Here is a 20,762-nt window from a genome sequence, read left to right as displayed (position 1 = left end):
ATTCCCATTTTCCCAGATAAGGAAACTGAGACATTACCTACCACACCCCAAACCACCCATGCAGTCAATGCTGGGCCCTGGATTCAAACTGAGATCTGTCTGGTTTCCAAGGCTGTGTGTAGCCTTCACTCCTAGCATTCCTCTACCTGAGAGGCTTGGCTGAGCTCTCCCAATGGACCCAGAGTTTGCTTCTGCACCTGGGCACTTAGAACAAATGAGGATCCTCTGTGGGCTCTGAGGACCCTCTGAGGAACTGTGGGCTCTGGTCTGGAGACAGATCCTACAAATCCAAGTTGAGGCTCTTCATTTTAGGGGTGGGAGAAGGCACAGAAATAATAATCCAGCTGAAATAAACTCTTTAAGTATTCTGCAGTGAAAAACAAAGTCAAGGGCTTCTTACTATCAGGGCCTCCAAAAGCCAGTGTCCAGGCTGTGTGGGTTTAACAAGTTAAAAAGTTAAAAGGAGCAAATGCTCAGAACAGTTGTTCTCAAAGTGGGGTCTGTCAGGGTCTCCAGATGGCCCTGCTGACCACACTATTTGTCCTTGACACCGGCATATAGCTCCAGCACTGGCAGGAAACGTAGAGGTCACTGAGCCCAGCTTCCCACACAATGCAGTGCCACATGGGAAGGCTGGTTTTTGAGGCCTTTCATCCACTAACCAACTGTATTTGAGGCCCAGCCGCTTAAGGGAGGAAGAAAGTAGAATGAGAGGATGACATTATCCTTATCTTAGAGGCAGGGAACTGATGCTGAGGGAAGCTAAGGAGTTTAGTCCAAAGCACAAAGGTATGAATGGTAGAGGTGAGACTTCAATCCAGGGCCACAGGACTCCAAAGTCTGTGTCCTTTCCTCTGCCTCCCTGTATCTGTAAAAGAGCAATAGGACCTGGGGCCCAGGAAAGAGCTGGACGGGGCTCCAGGGGCTCCCCTGAGCACTGCTGGCTTCAAGCATCGCAGTGACAAGTGCCTCACCTGCGGCCACACAGTGAAAACGTGCTCCCCCCTCCATGACTCCTTCTGCTGGTGGCGCCCAGCTCATATGAACAATGACTAAACACAAACTGGCCACAGAGAGAAATCCAAGACCTGATGAACGCTCAAAGGAAATCACTTCTCAGGAGATGCTGCTGAACCCGCTCAGCGTGGGAGCCTCCAGCTCGTGAACCAGCGGGGCCACGAGCCCTGGATGGGGATGCAACAGCTGGAGAGGGGAGCGGTGCTCTGACCCCAGAAAGGAACCTGCTCCTGGGGGTCTGCTTTCCTGTGTGTCAGAGGTATGCACAGCTGCCCCAGCACAGTCACAGAATAAGAAAGGTCAAGAGGCTGGAAGGTCATGAGACCAGCCGACCCTGTTCCTCTGGGCCTGGGGCCGGACCTTACATAACACACCCTCATTTAACCCTCCTCACAAATGGGTCAGAGAAGCCAGAAGCAGTGGAGGACAGGCTGGGTGGTAGCCTCTGGGAGCCCCATCAGCTTTTTAGATACTATCAGAACCTTTCTTGTTCTACCTAGAGCCAATTTCTCCTTGCTCAGTTCTCTGCAGACAGGAGACATCTTCACTGATACCCCCACTGCCCTGCTCTGAGTAGACAGCTCCCTGGGCCCTTCCCCAGAGGGCCTTGTCACTGCCACTGTTCTGTGGGCTCTGTCTGGCTGCCCCTTACCCTATAAAATACAGAGACCAAAATGCAGTTTTCATCAATGTCTAGTGCATTCACTCTCTGGCACAACAAGTGCTCAGTAAATGCTGGCTCAACTAATAGTGATAGTGTGAAGGGTCTGACTCAGGAGAACCCTGGGGAAGACACAGTTCCCTAGTCTTAATAGCACAAGACACTGATGCTGGAGCTTCTTCACATAGGCAGGCTAGGACTCTAGTGGGGACCTGCATCGATTCATTCATTAAGTAATTATTGAGCATCTACTATGTGCCAGGCACTATGTGGGGATTTGGCAACCTACAAAACAGACACTGGCCCCTGCCTTCACGGAGCTTATATTCTAGTGGAAGAGATAGACAAGGACATTATATAGTGTCAGGTGGTGATAAATGTTCTGAAAAAAATCATAAAGGAAGGTATGAGAATAAAGAGCTTTAAGGAATGCTCTCTGAGATGGGATGGCCAGAGAAGGTATTCCAGGCAGAGAGAATAGCAAGTGCAAAGGCCCTGAGGTGGGAATGTGCTTGGAGCTGGAAAGCAGTGATAAAAGTTGAAGGGTTGGGAAGTGAAGCTGGAGCAGCAGGCAGGATTATACTGGTCATGGTGAGGTCTCTGGGTTTTATTCTAAGCACCATGGGAGACACTGGAGAACCCTGAGCACAGCAGTGCCACTATCTGATCTATCAATACATGGTTTGGGGACCAGAATAACTGATCTCCAGCATGAGCTCCAAGGAAATCTAGAGACATTAAAGGAACCTAAGTACATAGAAAGAAACTTGTTTCAAAAACACTATTGTCACAGTCTGCTTAGGCAGTTATAAGAAAACATCACAGACTACGTGGCTTAAACAACAGAAATTTATTTTCTCACAGTTCTGGATGTTGGAAGGTCCAAGATCAAGGTGCCAGCCAATTTGGTTTCTGGTGAGAGCTCCCTTCCTGGCCTGCAGATGGTAACCTTCTCAAAGTGTCCTCACATGGCCTTTCCTCAGTGCAGTACTCCAGGGAGAGAGAGAGCAACCTCTCTGGTGTCTCTTCTTATAAGGACACTAATCCTATCAAGTCAGGGTCCCACCCTTTTGGCCTCATTTAACTGTAATTACCTCCTAAAGGTCCTATTTCCAAATACAGTCACAACGGGGGTTAGGGCTTCAAAATGTGGATTTTGAGGGGTACACAATTCAGCCCATAGCAACTATACTCCTATAGAACTAGAGGGAAAAAATCATTTCGGCTCCTTCATGGTTAACCTCAGAGGCACTGATGGAGAAAATCAATGGTAAAGTCAGAGTCAGCCAATACAGAGAGAAAGGAAGCAGATCACCCCAGTATCCCCAGGGCAGCAGCTGTCTGCCCTGGGGTGGTTCTAATTCAGAAGAGCAGATGCGGTCCAGGGAAAGTACATGTTAACAAGCATCCTCCATGGACTGATGGATGGTGGATGACTGCAGCGCTCCCTGGGCCACACTGAGAAGCTGCACCAAAGATATAGTTAATTCCAAGTCCCCAGAGATAGAGTACTATGCAAATAAAAGATAATTTCGTGCTCCTCATGCTTTCACCAAAAGATGCTGCTAACATAACCTTCCATGTTAGCTCCTTCGTGTCCACCTGACACTTGTCTTCCTAGATTATATGACTTTTGTACATAGTACAGTCCATGAATGAGTGAGTCTACAAATGCTGGTGCCTGCATGTCCTCGGGGGCCACAGGTACATTTCACGTCCCACAACCCTCTACCCATGACTAAGTCAAGAATATGTGCACAAGCCAAAGACAATGACCTTCAGGAGAGATGTCAAGGACTCCAGCTGCCTGAGGCCTCTGCCCTGCAGACATGCCCTGTGGTGGACCAGCCAATCTAAGCAGATGTTCCCTGTTGGGAGCTGGGAGCCAGCAGGCAGAGATGCTCTGGTCTTGAGAGCTGCCAACGGCCCTGGGTGATGAGGAACATGCTTGTAATTCTCCTTGGTGCTCAAGGAGCAGCTGCCAGGATGCTTTCTGGAACTTCCTCACCTCCCCAATATCCTTACAATTAACCCCATCAATAAGACAATCTGAGTGTGTTCTCTGTGGCGAGAATGAACCTAAGAACCCAGACCAGTGAAATCGGTAGCATGCCACACCACTGCAAACTGACTGAATCTTAGCTGATTCTCACTTCTTTCCAGTGCTGTTCCCTGATGGCAATTCATAACGTCCAAAAGATGACCAGTTCCCTGGAATTAGGTGTGGGAGGATGTGACTGGCAAGCCGAGGGGTCATCCTGGTTTTTTTCCTTTCCACCCCACCTAGGTTCAGACTACCAGAAAATCCCTAAAAGCCTCACTTCCAAAGTATCCTCAAACCCAACACCTCTTTCCATTTCCACTGCCAAAGCCCTGTCACGCCACTGCCATCTTGCCTGGACTATTGCAGTAGCATAGCACGTTCTCCTTTTTCCCACTCTTGCTCCTCTAAAATCTATCCCCACATGGCGGATCGTGTCCTTCCCCCACTTAGAAAATTCCAGGGGCTTCCCAATACCAACTCCTTAGCAAAGCCTACAAGAACCTATAGAATCTGGCCCTTGTCCATCTCTTCAACATCATCTCCCTCCACACCATCCTCCTCAACTCCCCCCCTCCACACACACACATACACACAATGGCTACTTTTCCTCAAACCCAACAAGCTTATTCTGTCTCAGGGACTTTGCACATGCTCTTCCTACACGGCTGTCTCCTTCTCATCATCTAGGTCTTCCCTCAAATGTCCCCTCCTCCGAGCAGCCTTCCCTGACCACTCTGGCCAAAGCAGCCCCTCAGTCACTCAGTCACACTTTGCTCTTCTGTCTTCTTCAAAGCACCCATCAGCACCTGATGTGTCAGATTCACTTACGTGTTCTGTGGTTAGCGCCTGTCTCCCATTCTACAGCATAAGAATTATAGACGGGAATACTGATTCTCTTACCGCTGAGTTCCCAGCCCTGGAATGGCACCTGGTACCCAGAAGGTGCTCAACGAGTATTTGTCGCCTGCCTGACTGACCAGGATTTACCGGACATCCCACCACCTCTGGGGATTCTGACTGGTCTCCATCACTCTTCCTCTTGCACTGCCTTCTGCCATGGCAGCTTCCACTCGGGGTGGCCCTCTCAGCTCCACAGCGCCCGAGCTAAGCCTCATTGCCTCTAGTGCAGACACGTGAATACCTCTTTGCTGCAGAAGACGGTGCTCAGGCTCTGCTTCCAGTGCATGAAAGGTATCAGGGTTCTGCCCCTTTGATGCAGATGGCCCCACGATCTCCTTGCTTTCTCTTTTTCAGGGTCTAATTAAACTTGTTGAGATCATTGTAGATTCACATGGAGTTTTAAGAAATAACACAGAGAAATCCCACATCCGCTTCACCCAGTTTCCCCCAGTGATAACATCCTGCAAAACCATGTTACAATATCTCAACAACTGGATGTTGTTGATACCGTGAGATACAGAGCATTTCCATCACCACAAGGATCCTTCACATGGCCCTTCAGGGCCACACCCACTGCCCTCTCCCACCCTGACAACCACTGAACTAGTCTCCTTTTCTATAATTTTGTCATTTCACTCTTGGCTTTCTTACCACACTTTCAGACCCCACATCATTGCTGTTGGATGCCTGGCTGCCTCACATCCGCTTGTGGTCAGCCTCAGGTCTGGCCTCCCCTTCCTCCTGAGTCACATTGTCCCAATCTTTGCCCTTAAATGGCACTCTGATTTTTTTTAGCAACTTCCTTCTACTGTATCCAGGGTATTTCACATGTATCTCCATCTTCCTAGGGAGGACGGCATATCTCTGTGCAAAAAGAAGGGGCTTCAAAACCTGTCTCCACTTCTTTCAGCCTCGGTTTCCTCATCTATGCAGTGGGGTCAGTAATGCCAACCTCCTTGAACCACGGAGATTAAGTGACACAAGGAGGGGACTTCCCAGTACCTGGCATGTAGTGGGCATTTGATGCATGGTAGCCGGGAGAGGCAGCCATGCATACCTTAGGACCACCTACAAATTTCAGCCACCGGTGGGCAAAATAAAAATAGCAACCAAACAAAATGCCATTTCCTGATGGGATTAAAGTCAGAAAGCTCATCCGGTCCCAGAGCAGAATTCCCACAGTTTACTCACAGTAGCTGACAATTGGGCTAAGTTATTTTCTCTCAAAAAGGGTGTCAAGGCTTTGGGGAAAGCCCAGGAATGGATTATCAGAAATCCGTCGATCAGTAACATTCATCACACAACTTGCTGTGTGCCCTTGTCAAGTTTCTCTACCTCTCTGGACCTCCACTTCTTGGTTGGCCACAGGGGAAACCAGCCTCAACCTGTGGTTTCCTCAACCTGTGCTTCAGGGTCCACAGAGGAGGGCAAGGTGGGGCCCTACGAAAGTCTCTGGCCTCCTCCTCCCCTCACCCACCAACACAAAGCAGCCTTCTATTACTGATTCTACATATTAAGAGTCCAAGAGAGTTTTCCTTTGAAGAAGCTCTGGTGGTTTAAGAACTTTTGAGACCACATCCTGATAACTGCTGAGGTCTCTCTGGCTCTAAAGGCCTGTGATCCTGAGCACTTGTCCTCGTGTATGAACACTGGGCTCTCTGCAGCAGAAATAGGTCTCAGCTTCAGCACCAAGTCCTCCAGGAGGCCTTCTCTGACTCTGAAGATGAGCACAGGGCCACCTGTGGGCACGTGCATGGCATCTCCTTCCTAACTTGCCCACTGGAGCATTCTAGGGGATGGGACTAAAGAATCTCGTGGTCCAGAGCATAAGCATCCCAGCAGCAGGGCGATGGGGGTGCTTTGGGTGTATGAATACCCGTGAGGGGCCGACCCTGACTAATAGGCACCATTGGGGATGAGAGGACCCCACGTGAATTGTAGCATGGCTTACTTTGTGACACAGTCACAGCAGAGGACTTTGTATGACATCCTTCTCCTAACCCAGAGGGAAAAGGAGCAACAGTCCATCTTGCTCAGCTTTGTAAACACCTGGTAACCACCATGGATGCAAATGACTCTGCCCAAGTCTGATATGGTAGCCACTTGTCATTTTAAATGATTTTCAATTTAATTTAAATTAAATACAATTTAAAATCCAGTTCTGCAGTTGCACTAGGTATAGTTCAACTGTGACTATCATAGCTGAGGGCACAGCTACAGAACATCTTCATCATCGCCCAAAGTTCAACTACACGGTGCCGCCGGAGCTCAGCCATTGCCAGACTTCCTTCTGTGAATCAGTATATGCCATGGTCCCCACATCTGTATCACTTGTTCCTAAAGGGCTTGGACTGGGGTGAATGGTGCCCCCCGCCCCCGCCAACAAATTCATGACCACCCAAACTGTGACCTTATTCTGGAATAGTTAATGTAACCAGTTAAGATGAGGTCATACTGGATTAGAGTGGGTCCCAACTCCAGTAGGACTGGCATCCTTATAAGAACAAAAGACACATAGATTGGTTCAAGGTGGTGGTTCAAGATGGAGTAGAAGGACATGCGCTCGCTCCCTCTTGCGAGAACACCAGAATCACAACTAACTGCTGAGCAGTCATTGACAGGAAGACACTGGAACTCACCAAAAAAGGTACCCCACAACCAAAGACAAAGGAGAAGCCACAGTGAGACAGTGAGGGACGCAATCACAATAAAATCAAGTCCCATGGCTGCTGGGTGGGTGACTCACAGACTGGAGAACACTTGTACCACAGAAGTCTACCCACTGGAGTGGGGGTTCTGGGACCCACGTCAGGCTTTCCAGCCTGGGGGTCTGGAAGCAGGAGGAGGAATTCGTAGAGAATCAGACTTTGAAGCCTGGCAGGATTTGATTGCAGGACTTCAGCAGGACTGGGGGAACCAGAGGCTCCAATCTTGGAGGGCGCACACAGGGCAGTGTGCACATCAGGACCCAGGAGAGGGAGCAGGGACCCCATGGGAGACTGAACCAGGCCTGCCTGCTGGTATTGGAGGGTCTCCTGAGGAGGCAGGGGCTGGCTGTGGCTCACCGTGAGGACGGGGACACTGGCAGTGGAAGTTCTGGGAAGTGCTCCTTGGCATGAGCCCTCCCAGAGTCCACCATTAGCCCCACAAAGAGCCGGGTAGACTCCAGTGTTGGGTTGCCTCACGACAAACAACTAACAGGGAGGGAACCCAGCCCCACCCATCAGCAGACAAGCAGATTAAAGTTTTACTGAGCTCTGCCCACCAGAGCAACACCCAGCTCTAACCACCACCAGTCCCTCCCATCAGGAAGCTTGCACAAGCTTCTTAGATAGCCTCATCCACCAGAGGGCAGACAGCAGAAACAAGAAGAACTACAATCCTGAAGCCTGTGGAAAAAAACCCACATTCACAGAAAGATAAACAAGATGAAATGGCAGAGGGCCATGTACCAGATGAAGGAACAAGGTAAACCCCCAGAAAAACAACTAAATGAAGTGGAGATACGCAACCTTCCAGAAAAAGAATTCAGAATAATGATAGTGAAGATGATCCAAGACCTAGGAAAAAGAATGGAGGCAAAGATCGAGAAGATGCAAGAAATGTTTAACAAAGACCTAGAAGAATTAAAGAACAAACACCTAGAAGAATTAAAGAACAAACAAACAGAGACGAACAATACAAAAACTGAATTGAAAAATACACTAGAAGGAATCAATAGCTGAATAACTGAGGCAGAAGAACGGATAAGTGACCTGGAAGACAGAATGGTGGAATTCACTGCCGCGGAACAGAATAAAGAAAAAAGAATGAAAAGAAATGAAGACAGCCTAACAGACCTCTGGGACAACATTAAATGCAACAACATTTGCATTATAGGGGTCCCAGAAGGAGAAGAGAGAGAGAAAGGACCCGAGAAAATATTTGAAGAGATTATAGTTGAAAACTTCCCTAACATGGCAAAGGAAATAGCAACCCAAGTCCAGGAAGCACAGAGAGTCCCAGGCAGGAAAACCCAAGGAGAAACACCACGAGACACATAGTAATCAAATTGACAAAAATTAAAGACAAAGAAAAATTACTGAAAGCAACAAGGGGAAATCGACAAATAACATACAGGGGAACTCCCATAAGGCTAACAGCTGATTTCTCAGCAGAAACTGTACAAGCCAGAAGCGAGTGGCAATGATATATTTAAAGTGATGAAAGGGAAGAACTTACAACTAAGATTACTCCACCTGGAAAAAGACCTCATTCAGATTCGATGCAGAAATCAAAATCTTTACAGAGAAACAAAAGCTAAAAGAATTCAGCACCACCAAACCAGCTCTACAACAAATGCTAAAGGAACTTCTCTAAGTGCGAAACACAAGAGAAGAAAAGGACCTACAAAAGAAACCCCATAACAAATAAGAAAATGGTAATCGGAACATACATATGGATAATTATCTTAAACGTGAATGGATTAAATGCTCCAACCAAAAGACACAGGCTTGCTGAATGGATACAAAAACAAGACCCATATATATGCAGTCTACTAGAGACCCACTTCAGACCGAGGGACACATAGAGACTGAAAGTGAAGGGATGGAAAAATTCCATGCAAGTGGAAATCAAAAGAAAGATGGAGTAGCAATACTCATATCACATAAAATAGACTTTAAAATAAAGAATGTTACAAGAGACAAGGAAGGACACTACATAATGATCAAGGGATCAATCCAAGAAGAAGATATAACAATTATGAATATATATGCACCCAACATAGGAGCACCTCAATACATAAGGCAACAGCTAACAGCTATAAAAGAGGAGATCGACAATAACACAATAATAGTGGGGGACTTTAACACCTCAATAACACCAATGGACAGATCATCCAGACAGAAAATTAATCAGGAAACACAAGTTTTAAATGCCACAATAGACCAGATAGATTTAATTGATATTTATAGGACATTCCATCCAAAAACAGCAGATTACACTTTCTTCTCAAGTGCACATGGAACATTCTCCAGGATAGATCACATCTTGGGTCACAAATCAAGCCTCAGTAAATTTAAGAAAATTTAAAACATATCAAGCATCTTTTCTGACCACAGCGCTATGAAATTAGAAATCAATTACAGGGAAAAAAACATTAAAAACACAAACACATGGAGGTTAAACAATGTTACTGAAGAACCTAGAGATCACTGAAGAAATCAAAGAGGAAATCAAAAAATACCTAGAGACAAATGACAACAAAAAGACGATGATCCAAAACCTATGGGATGCAGCAAACACAGTTCTGAGAAGGAAGTTTATAGCAATACAATCCTACCTCAAGAAACAAGAAAAATCTCAAATAAACAATCTAAGCTTACACCTAAAGGAACTAGAGAAAGGAGAACAAACAAAACCCAAAGTTAATAGAAGGAAAGAAATCATAAAGATCAGAGAAGAAGTAAATGAAATAGAAAGAAAGAAAACAATAGCAAAGATCAATAAAAATAAAGCTGGTTCTTTGAGAAGATAAACAAAATTGATAAAACATTAGCCAGACTCATCAAGAAAAAGAGGGAGAGGACTCAAATCAATAAAATTAGAAATGAAAAAGGAGAAGTTACAACAGACACTGCAGAAATACAAAGCATGCTAAGAGACTACTACAAGCAACTCTATGCCAATAAAATAGACAACATGGAAGAAATGGACAAATTCTTAGAACGGTATAAGCTTGCAAGACTGAACCAGGAAGAAATAGAAAATATGAACCAATCACAAATAATGAAATTGAAACTGTGATTAAAAATCTTCCAACAAATAAAAGTCCAGGACCAGATGGCTTCTCAGGTTCATTCGATCAAACATTTAGAGAAAAGCTAACACCCATCCTTCTCAAACTCTTCCAAAAATTTGCAGAGGAAGGAACACTCCCAAACTCATTCTATGAAGCCACCATCACCGTGATACAAAAACCAGACAAAGATACTACAAAAAAAGAAAATTACAGACCAACATCACGGATGAATATAGATGCAAAAATCCTCAACAAGATACTAGCAAACAGAATCCAACAACACATTAAAAGGATCATACACCATGATCAAGTGAGATTTATCCCAGGGGTCAAGGATGCTTCAATATCTGCAAATCAGTCAATGTGATACACCATATTAACAAACTGAAGAAGAAAAACCATATGATCATCTCAATAGATGCAGAAGAAGCTTTTGACAAAATTCAACACCCATTTATGATAAAAACTCTCCAGAAAGTGGGCACAGAGGGAACCTACCTCAACATAATAAAGGCCATATACAACAAACCCACAGCAAACATCATTCTCAATGGTGAAAAACTGAAAGCATTTCCTTTAAGATCAGGAACAAGACAAGAGTGTCCACTGTCGCCACTATTATTCAACATAGTTTTGGAAGTCCTAGCCACGGCAATCAGAGAAGAAAAAGAAATAAAAGGAATACAAATTGGAAAAGAAGAGGTAAAACTGTCACTGTTTGCAGATGCCATGAAATTATACACAGAGAATCCTAAAGATGCCACCAGAAAACTACTAGAGCTAATCAATGGATTTGGTAAAGTTGCAGGATAAAAAATTAATGCACAGAAATCTCTTGCATTCTTATACACTAATGATGAAAAATCTGAAAGAGAAATTAAGGAAGCACTCCCATTTACCACTGCAACAAATAGAATAAAATACCTAGGAATAAACCTACCTAGGGAGACAAAAGACCTGTATGCAGAAAACCATAAGACACTGATGAAAGAAATTAAAGATGATACCAACAGATGGAGAGATATACCATGTTCTTGGATTGGAAGAATCAACATTGTGAAAATGACTATACTACCCAAAGCAATCTACAGATTCAATGTAATCCCTATCAAATTACCAATGGCATTTTTTACAGAACTAGAACAAAAAATCTTAAAATTTGTATGAGACACAAAAGACCCTGAATAGCCAAAACAGTCTTGAGGGAAAAAAATGTAGCTGGGGGAGTCAGACTCTCTGACTTCAGACTATACTACAAAGCTACAGTAATCAAGATAATATGGTACTGGCACAAAAAAAGAAACAAAGATCAATGGAACAAAATAGAAAGCCCAGAGATAAACCCACGCACCTATGGTCAACTAATCTATGACAAAGGAGGCAAGAGTACACAATGGAGAAAAGACAGTCTCTTCAATAAGTGGTGCTGGGAAAACTGGATAGCTACATGTAAAAGAATGAAATTAGAACAATCCCTAACACCATACACAAAAATAAACTCAAAATGGATTAAAGACCTAAATGTAAGACTGGACACTCTAAAACTCTTAGAGGAAAACATAGGAAGAACACTCTTTGACATAAATCACAGCAACACCTTTTTTGATTCACCTCTTAGAGTAATAGAAATAAAAACAAAAGTAAACAAATGGGACCTAATGAAACTTCAAAGCTTTTGCACAGCAAAGGAAACTACAAACAAGATGAAAAGACAACCCTCAGAATGGGAGAAAATATTTGCAAACGAATCAACAGACAAAGGATTAATCTCCAAAATATATAAACAGCTCATGCAGCTCAATATTAAAAAACAAACAACCCAATCAAAAAATGGGCAGAAGACCTAAATAGACATTTCTCCAAAGAAGACATACAGGTGGCCAAGAAGCACATGAAAAGCTGCTCAACATCACTAATTATTAGAGAAATGCAAATCAGAACTGCAATGAGGTTTCACCTCACACCAGTTAGAATGGGCATCATCAGAAAGTCTACAAACAACAAATGCTGGAGAGGGTGTGGAGAAAAGGGAACCCTCTTGTACTGGTGGTGGGGATGTAAATTGATACAGGCGCTATGGAGAACAGTATGGAGTTTCCTTAAAAAAACTAAAAATAGAATTACCATATGACCCAGCAACCCCACTCCTGGGCATATACCCAGAGAAAACCATAATTCAAAAAGACATGCACCCCAATATTCATTGCAGCATTATTTACAGTGGCAGGACATGTAAACAACCTAAATGCGCATTGACAGATGAATGGATAAAGAAGATGTGGTACATATATAAAATGGAATATTACTCAGTCATAAAAGGGAACGAAATTGGGTCATTTGTAGAGACGTGGATGGATCTAGAGTCTGTCACACAGAGTGAAGTAAGTCAGAAAGAGAAAAACAAATATCGTATATTAACGCATATATGTGAAACCTAGAAAAATGGTACAGATGAACTGGTCTGCAGGGCAGAAATAGAGACACAGATGTAGAAAACAAACATATGGACACCAAAGGGGGAAAGCGGCAGGGGAAGGCTGGGGCGGGGGTGGCTGGTGGTGGGATGAATTGGGAGATTGGGACTGACATAGATACACTAATATGTATAAGATGGATAACTAATAAGAACCCGCTGCATAAAAAAATAAAATAAAATTCAAATATTTAGAAAAAAAAAGAAGGAAAGACACAGAGACTGAAAGAGAGAGAAGGCCATGTGATGACAGAGGCAGAGATTGGAGGGACACATCTACAAGACAAGGAAAGCCAAGCTTTGCCAGCAACCACCAGAAGCTAGCAAGAGGCTATGCCCCTACTGACACCCTTGACCTTGGACTTTTGGTCTCCAGAGCTGTGAGAGAATACATTTGTTGTTTTAAGACACCCAGTTGGCGGTAATTTGCTACCGCTGCCATAGGAAACTAACACAGGACTCTACCTGGAGACCTCCACATCCTCATACAACTCTCTCCCTCCCTTCCCAGACATCTCAGACCATTGGATCCTTCGGATACTAACCTCTAGACATGACACCCTCGGAGCAAATCAGATCCTCAGCCATGTCAGCCGGCCATTTGCTACGTAAGGTGAGGAAGCCTGGCGCTGGAGGGGTGCGCGCTGGCAGGGCTGACCAGGAAGGAGCCGGGAGACTCCTGAAGAGCCCACAGATCCCACATGTTCTGTCTTTTCAATTCTAAAACAATATCAGAAGGTTCCCAGAAAGCAACAAGCCCCGGGCGATCCGGTCAGTGGTTAAACAGTGGAGCCGGATAGCTTACTTTATTAACTTGCTAAATCAAAGGGCTGTTATAGTCTCTGTCTGGTAATAAAACTCAGGAAGGAGTTGAATCACCCACCTATTAGCTTGGTGTTGGCGTGGTTAATGGACGTGGCCCGCCTGGGCCCAGGCCGGACCACAACAAAGCCAGCCCGCATTTCTAACTACAAACCCCGCCACCTCCTCTGCCCACCTGCCCGCAGTCCCCTGCCTGGGGATGAAGGCTGCAGCAGACTCTGTGTGCCGTGGCGTGCTTTTTAAATACACCCAGAATTATCCCTCTCAAACACACTTCCACCTAGCTCCTCCAGGGTCCCACCACAACCCCAAACAAACACAAAGAAACCAAACATCCAGAAATACAGGCTTTATTGAATCCGTTCTTTAAGGAAGCAGCCAGCACCAGAGTTTATACAGCTCAGTATAAGCAGGTGCAAAGCCCCCAGAGCCTGATGCTGGGCAGCGTGGATAAGCCCAGTCCTGATCCAGTATCACCCCCTGACCACACAGAGCCACGAAAACACCCTATTTTCTGCCCTTCACCCTACCTTCTTGGGGCTGTTACTCCAAGCACTTTTTCCCACTGCTTTAAGAAGGGGAGGAAGGGCACCGCTGGGAAAAGACGGGCCTCAACCGCGGTTCTCCTTCATGCAGCTTTACCAGCACTGTCACTCTGAACAGCTGAAGAACGCTCTGAGCCTCAATCTTTTCACACGTAAATGATGCCTCCAATGGGGACTTCCTTCTAGGGATAACTAGGAAGGTATGTATCTAAAAGTGCTTAAGAGTTTGCTCTATCATAAATGCTCCGTTAATGTTGCTTGTTAATGGTTTTGATAAATAATGTGCCTGGTGTACAGCAAGTACTCAGCAAAAATAATAATTACTGTTATTATTTCTATAATAACATCTAGCAGAACCAGGCTCCAAGGGCAATAAAAACTCATTATGAAAAGCTCATTATAACAGATTCAACTCTATAACCATCCAAATTACATCCCTCAGAACATTCCATGGATACCCAGAACAGACTGAGCCTGAATGTCCCACTCATGTTAAAAGCAGGACCCACAGGGACTTCCCTGGTGGCGCAGTGGTCAAGAATCCGCCTGCCAATGCTAGGGGACATGGGTTCGAGCCCTGGTCCGGGAAGATCCCACACGCTGCGGAGCAGCTAAGCCCGTGCGCCACAGCTACTGAGCCCACGCGCCTAGAGCCCGTGCTCCGCAACAAGAGAAGCCACCGCAATGAGAAGCCCGCGCACCGCAACGAAGAGTGGCCCCCACTCGCTGCAACTAGAGAAAGCCCGCGAGTAGCAACAAAGACCCAACGCAGCCAAAAATAAATAAATAAATAATAAATAAATAAAGCAGGACCCACAAAGACCCCCAGAGTCACAGGGAGCCAGGTTTGGTAGATCGCTCCCTGCTGTCCCATGACTGGCTCCTCATCCAGGCCACTTGATTTATTACTGCACTAGGACTGAGCTCTTCGACCAGGAGCTCGGCTCCATTACGCTCCATTACTCTCAGCCTCATTTGCAGGCAGCCTCTGGGGCTTAATCCACTTCCATCCGGAAGCCTTGGTGGGAAGAGTTCCATGCGCCCCTGTGATAATGTAATTCTTGACTCCCAAAGCTCCGACCCACTGAGGATCCTGAAGAAAGAACCCCACATGAGTTCGTTCTCTTTCCCAAGAGAAAAGAGAGCAGAAAGAGAGAAAAAAGAGAGGCATTCATTCTTGACGTCTCTGGAGACGGTGACGTTCCTTTGCATCTGCTTCTGAGGTCTGCCAACTGGATGGTGATTTCAGCCCCACCCTTCTTGCCAGAGCATCGGGAAGGCACTAGGGCCAGCAGCTTCTTCTTCACCTGTGATTAGATCTACAGCTGGGATCTGTCCACGGGGCGCTGACCTGGGGTGACCTCAGATCCGATCTCTGCAGCTTGCCGGAATGGGGTTTCGTTGTGAGAAAGTTAAGGCTTTCCTTACACTGGAAAGCAATTCACCCTGGAATTGTTGCTATGAGGACAGGAAGGAAGGATGCATGCATTCAGCTACAAAGTCAGTCCTCCCTTCTCCCTTACAGAGCACCTCTACTTCCTCCCAGACCAAAGATCTGATAAAACACTAAGAGTGGGCATACGCACTACACAGCAAATCCCAAATTTCGTGGCATATGTGCCTTTCCAGATGACTGCATGGATACACTCCATAACACATTGTTAAAGTGATAATTAGCGATAGACTTGTTATGAATATTCCAAATAAAATTTCTCTCCACAACAGTTGATAGAGACAAAGGGCATCACAGGAAATGTAAGAAGTAACAGAGGGATTTTCGTATATCTGTATCTTAAAAAGGCATTGGGAGAATAGCATAAATCAGAAGTTCAACAAATTAAACATCGCAGAATCCATCCTCAATGGAAGGCACGTGAGTATGTGTATTTCTCCCACAATGCTGAGGGAACACAGTGCCCCCACTTTAAAAAAACCTCCAGTAAGGGAAGAGAAACCCAGCTGTGGAAGCCACTCTTCTGTTGCCCTGTTTAACAGCAGCCAAGGATGCTAATAAAGATGGGTAGTTTAAGAGGAAACAGGGGAAGCGCTGAGGAATAAGCAAGAAAGGAACTACAACCAAGGTGACACATTTTAACAGTGAAAGAGAAAAGGCTTCTACTCATGTTTAACATTTTTCTCCTAAATGAAATTGCTGAAGCCTCCAGCTCTGTCCCCACAACCTTTCACACACATTCCCATTCTGAAATTCACAGTGATTTTGCTCCACATGGAAAAATGGTGATGCCAATGACACACTCTCTCTCCTCCCCACTGCCTCATCCATCAGGGCAGACGAAAGACTCCAGGCATCCAAACTGATGAGAGTGAGACAGAGAGGGCACCTCTGAGGCCAAAAAGAACAAAACAAGGAGCTCCACACCCCGCCACGGCCACGGCCACTTGAGACTGAGGATCAGCGCAGCTCAGGGGCACGGAGAAAACCAACCCTTCAAGGGTGCAGAGGAAACAAGGAGAGGAATGCAATTAGCAGTGTCACCGCGTCTCCTCTGTTATCATCAGGGGTTGTGACTTACTCAGATGGAATATTCTATTTTAAGAGTGAAGCTGAGCTCTTCTAGTCCAAGAGGGGAAATCAGGAGGCAGTGCCCATTAGCACATGCACCGAGTCCTCTGCGGGCAGAAGCCCCCACTGCATCCCCTGAAGTATCACTAGGCATCACCTGACACCACTTCCTATCTAGTCCGAGGACAGCCCTAAAGCCATCTAAGTACACCCCCTTCAATTTCTTTTTTTTTTTAATAAAGATATTCTTTATTTTTTTAATTAATTTATTTATTTAATTTATTTATTTTCAGCTGCGTTGGGTCTTTGTTGCTGCTTGAGGGCTTTCTCTAGTTGCAGCGAGTGGGGGTCACTCTTCGTTGCGATGCGCGGGCTTCTCGTTGCGGTGGCTTCTCTTGTTGCAGAGCCCGGGCTCTAGGAGCATGGGCTTCAGTAGTTGCAGCACGCAGGCTCAGTAGTTGTGGCTCGTGGGCTCTAGAGCGCAGGCTCAGTAGTTGTGGTGCACAGGCCTAGTTGCTCCGTGGCATGTGGGATCTTCCCGGACCAGGGCTCGAACGCATGCACCCTGCATTGGCAGGTGGATTCTCAACCACTGTGCCACCAGGGAAGCCCCCCTTCAATTTCTAAATGAGGAAACCGAGGCCCAGAGAGGTAGAGAAATGTGCCCCAAATGCTTGAAAATATGTGGCAGGATTTGTTTACAACCCAGGACCCTTGAGTTTCAGTCTTGCTTTTTCTGTTGCAATGATGCTATTCCCCTTCTTTCCTTATTTGGACTAATTAACCACCAAACCATAGAATTATCTTGGAATGAGTAAAATTAAACATTAGGATCAAAATTTAGAGAAAGGAGAAGCTAACATCTAGTATAGAATAATCTCAGCACTGCACACAGAACCCACCAGCCTGACTTTGGGGTCTTCAGGAACTGAGGGAACCCAGCGTCAGAGCAGAAGTCACCAGGTGCAACCTGCAGGTGGTTCCTGCCGGCAGCTTCCCAGACTCACTCTTCTGCCACAGGGCCTTTGCACTGTCTCTTCCTTCTACAGGTGCTCCTTCCCTGGATATCCACAGGGCTCACTCTCTTACCTTCTTCAGGTCTGTACTCATACACCCCCTTCTCAAGCCCACCCTGACCACTCACTTTAAAATTGTTCCCTGATACTCCCCATCTTCTGAACCCTACTTAATTTTTTCCATAGCACTTACCACATTCTAACAGACTATAGAATTTATTTATTTATTATGTTTATTGTCTACCACCTTCCATTTTTAATGAATATTCATGAGGACAAGGAATTTTGTCTTTTGGTTCACTCCTGATTCTCCTGGATCTAGAATAGTATCTGGCGTATAATAGATGCTCAATAAATACTGGTTGAGTAAATGAATAAATAAAGGAATGATTACTCTTTCCTTTTGTTTCTTGTCCCTTCCCTTTCTCCTTCAGCAACGACAACCTACTCCCCTCCTACACACACACACACATACACACACACACACACACACACACACACACACACACACAAAACCCAGTCTGCCCCTTTCTCTCTTCTTCTCCATCTGTACCCCAGGACTGTCACTAAGATCCACAGGATAGTTTAGACTAAACTTACAATATTCAGTAATGATATTACCAAGTCCTCCATTAAAAATTCATATATATATATATATATATATATATAATTTTATATGCATGAAAAAACTGTAGAAGGATACGCAAGAAACTGATACCCTTGGGTCTCTCTAGGAAACTAGATGGCTGGGGCATAGACTTTTCATTCTCTATGCTTTCGCGCTATTTGAATTTTAAACTATGTGAATATAATTAACTATTAAACATGTTAAATTAAAAATTAAAATGGGACAAAACTAAAAAAAAAAACCTCACATATTCCTCCACTCTTATCCTCAACACCATCTTAATACACATTTTTCTGGGCAAAGTTCACCCAAATGCCACCAGCCCCGGGTTAAGATGATGAGACAGGGTGAGAGTGGTCCTTTTCTCTAGTTCCCATATTTTCTTAAATGAGATTGTTACTTTCATAATGAAATATTTGAAAAAGTTTCTATCAACAGAAGGATATGAATTAATGCAAATTTCCCTGCATACATAAAATATTGACTCTGTTTCAATTCATGAATCCCTTTACCTTTAATTTTGTTTCTTCCCATTTGGATTTCACATTGAACAGATTTCTGAATAAGTTGTCTAAGATGGTGCCAGAGTCTCTGGAGGTGCAGATGAAGGACACAGACAATGCCTTCAAGGAGGCTGTACCCAGTGAGGATGAACACAAGCGAGCAAGCCTCAAAGGACACACTTGAAAAAGATAGCTGTCATGAATAGGCCAGTGGATTATGTGTGATTTTCATGTTTTTCCTTTGGGACTTTCAGATTGTTCCTATTTTTCTGCCCTGAGATGTATAACTGAACTTACATGTTTCTCCCCTTACTATACTGTAGAGTAAATGTGTGTTATTCATCATTGACCTTCTCTAGGCTGTGATCTTCCTGAGGATGGAGTTCCTGTTTAATTCATCTTTGTCTTCTCAGACTCCAGCTTGACACCTTGCAACAGTGGCTGCTCCATAAGTGGGTAATGAATGAATGAATGAATGACTATCTCTCAGCATCCAATGAGGAATCACAAGATATACCCAAGTAGCCAACCCAAAGAGACAACATCACTCCCTCTTTCACCATCTGCTTACTTTAGACGTCATTTGTGGGTGCCTTCTGTTCTGGGCAAGGGAAAGGAGGCCAGAGTTACCCAAGCACGGATGTGTGATGTCACCTTAGGAAGGGTGTGTGCAGCCTTCCAGTGGCCCAGCCTTTAACACATTTTGGTACCAAGCAGTTAATGCTGGTTGCATACTTGGAGGTCTTTGTAGCTTTCACTAACTGTCCTTTGATCTCCTTCTGGGCATTTACTTCAAGGAAATAACTGTAGGTAGATTAAACCAGAACCATGCTCATTAATGCTGCTTAAAATAGAGAAAAGTTGGAAACAACCTAAACATTGAACCATATGAGATTAAGTAAATGAATGATGGGATAGCTCTATAATTGAGTACTCTTACATTACAATTGCTATAGACTCATATAACTCATGGCCCAGAAAAATGGGGGTGTGCATGCTTTGCGCTGAATCTGCTTGGCTTTATTCCCTTATACCAAATGACTTAGCATCCTCTTTTTTCTGTAAATTACTTTACATTTTGTCCTCAGTTTTCTCTTCTGTAATTAAAGACATTACTTAACCATTTTTAAAAAAGTTTGTTGATATAGAAAAGCTGTTCGTTATAAGACATTAAATGACAACATATGTTATCAAAGAATATACGTGGTATCATGACATCACAATATGAGAAATCATAGTGATATATGATATATATTAATATATATACGATACTATATGCCTAGAAAGGGATCTGGAAGGTTCTTCAACAGAGTCTCAATGGTTGCCTTTGAGGCAAATAGGATTTGGGGCTGGTTTTTCCTTCTTTTGTTTGTCTACCTTTCTGATGTCTTTGTAATTAGCATGTGCTGCTTTGCAATAATGAAAATAACAACAGAAGTGGCTTCTATTTGAAGAAAGAAAAGAAAAACTACCCTGGATTAAGAAAGACACTAAAAGGCAAGACTAAGAGTTAAGAGGGTAGAACCAGGGGGCACACGGAGATAAGGGCTGGCCTCTCTGAAACTACCTTCTCCCAGGAATAAAGCCCTGCTCCAGTGGCCTCCAAATTGACAAAGATGTTGGTCCACCAGACCACACTTTCTCTCACACCTCCAGCCAAAGGCCATCTGCCACATATACGGTCCTCACCAGGAGAGGTAGGGTTGCCACTGAGTGAGTCTCACCTGGGACAGGGTGGAGGAGGGGAGAAAAGTACCAGGAAGCCAACAGGAGACACACTGCCCAGGCCAGGTAACATCTGTCAGAAGTGGACCCCTGTTCACAAATGAAACAAGTGTGACATGAAC

The 20,762-nt window shown here is 44.7% G+C and overlaps 1 protein-coding gene across 3 annotated transcripts in view; it reads right to left on the bottom strand.

Annotated features, from left to right (window-relative positions):
* HIVEP3 (human immunodeficiency virus type I enhancer binding protein 3) overlaps positions 1–20,762 on the bottom strand; it is a 500,899-nt gene that overhangs the window by 309,041 nt on the left and 171,096 nt on the right. The gene's annotated exons all lie outside the window — the stretch shown is intronic.

The sequence above is a fragment of the Monodon monoceros genome, unplaced genomic scaffold (genome assembly GCF_005190385.1).
Source record: "Monodon monoceros isolate NGI ecotype Baffin Bay Population unplaced genomic scaffold, NGI_Narwhal_1 Super_Scaffold_18, whole genome shotgun sequence".
NCBI classification, from domain to species: domain Eukaryota; kingdom Metazoa; phylum Chordata; class Mammalia; order Artiodactyla; family Monodontidae; genus Monodon; species Monodon monoceros.
This window is presented reverse-complemented; position numbering and strand designations above follow the sequence as displayed.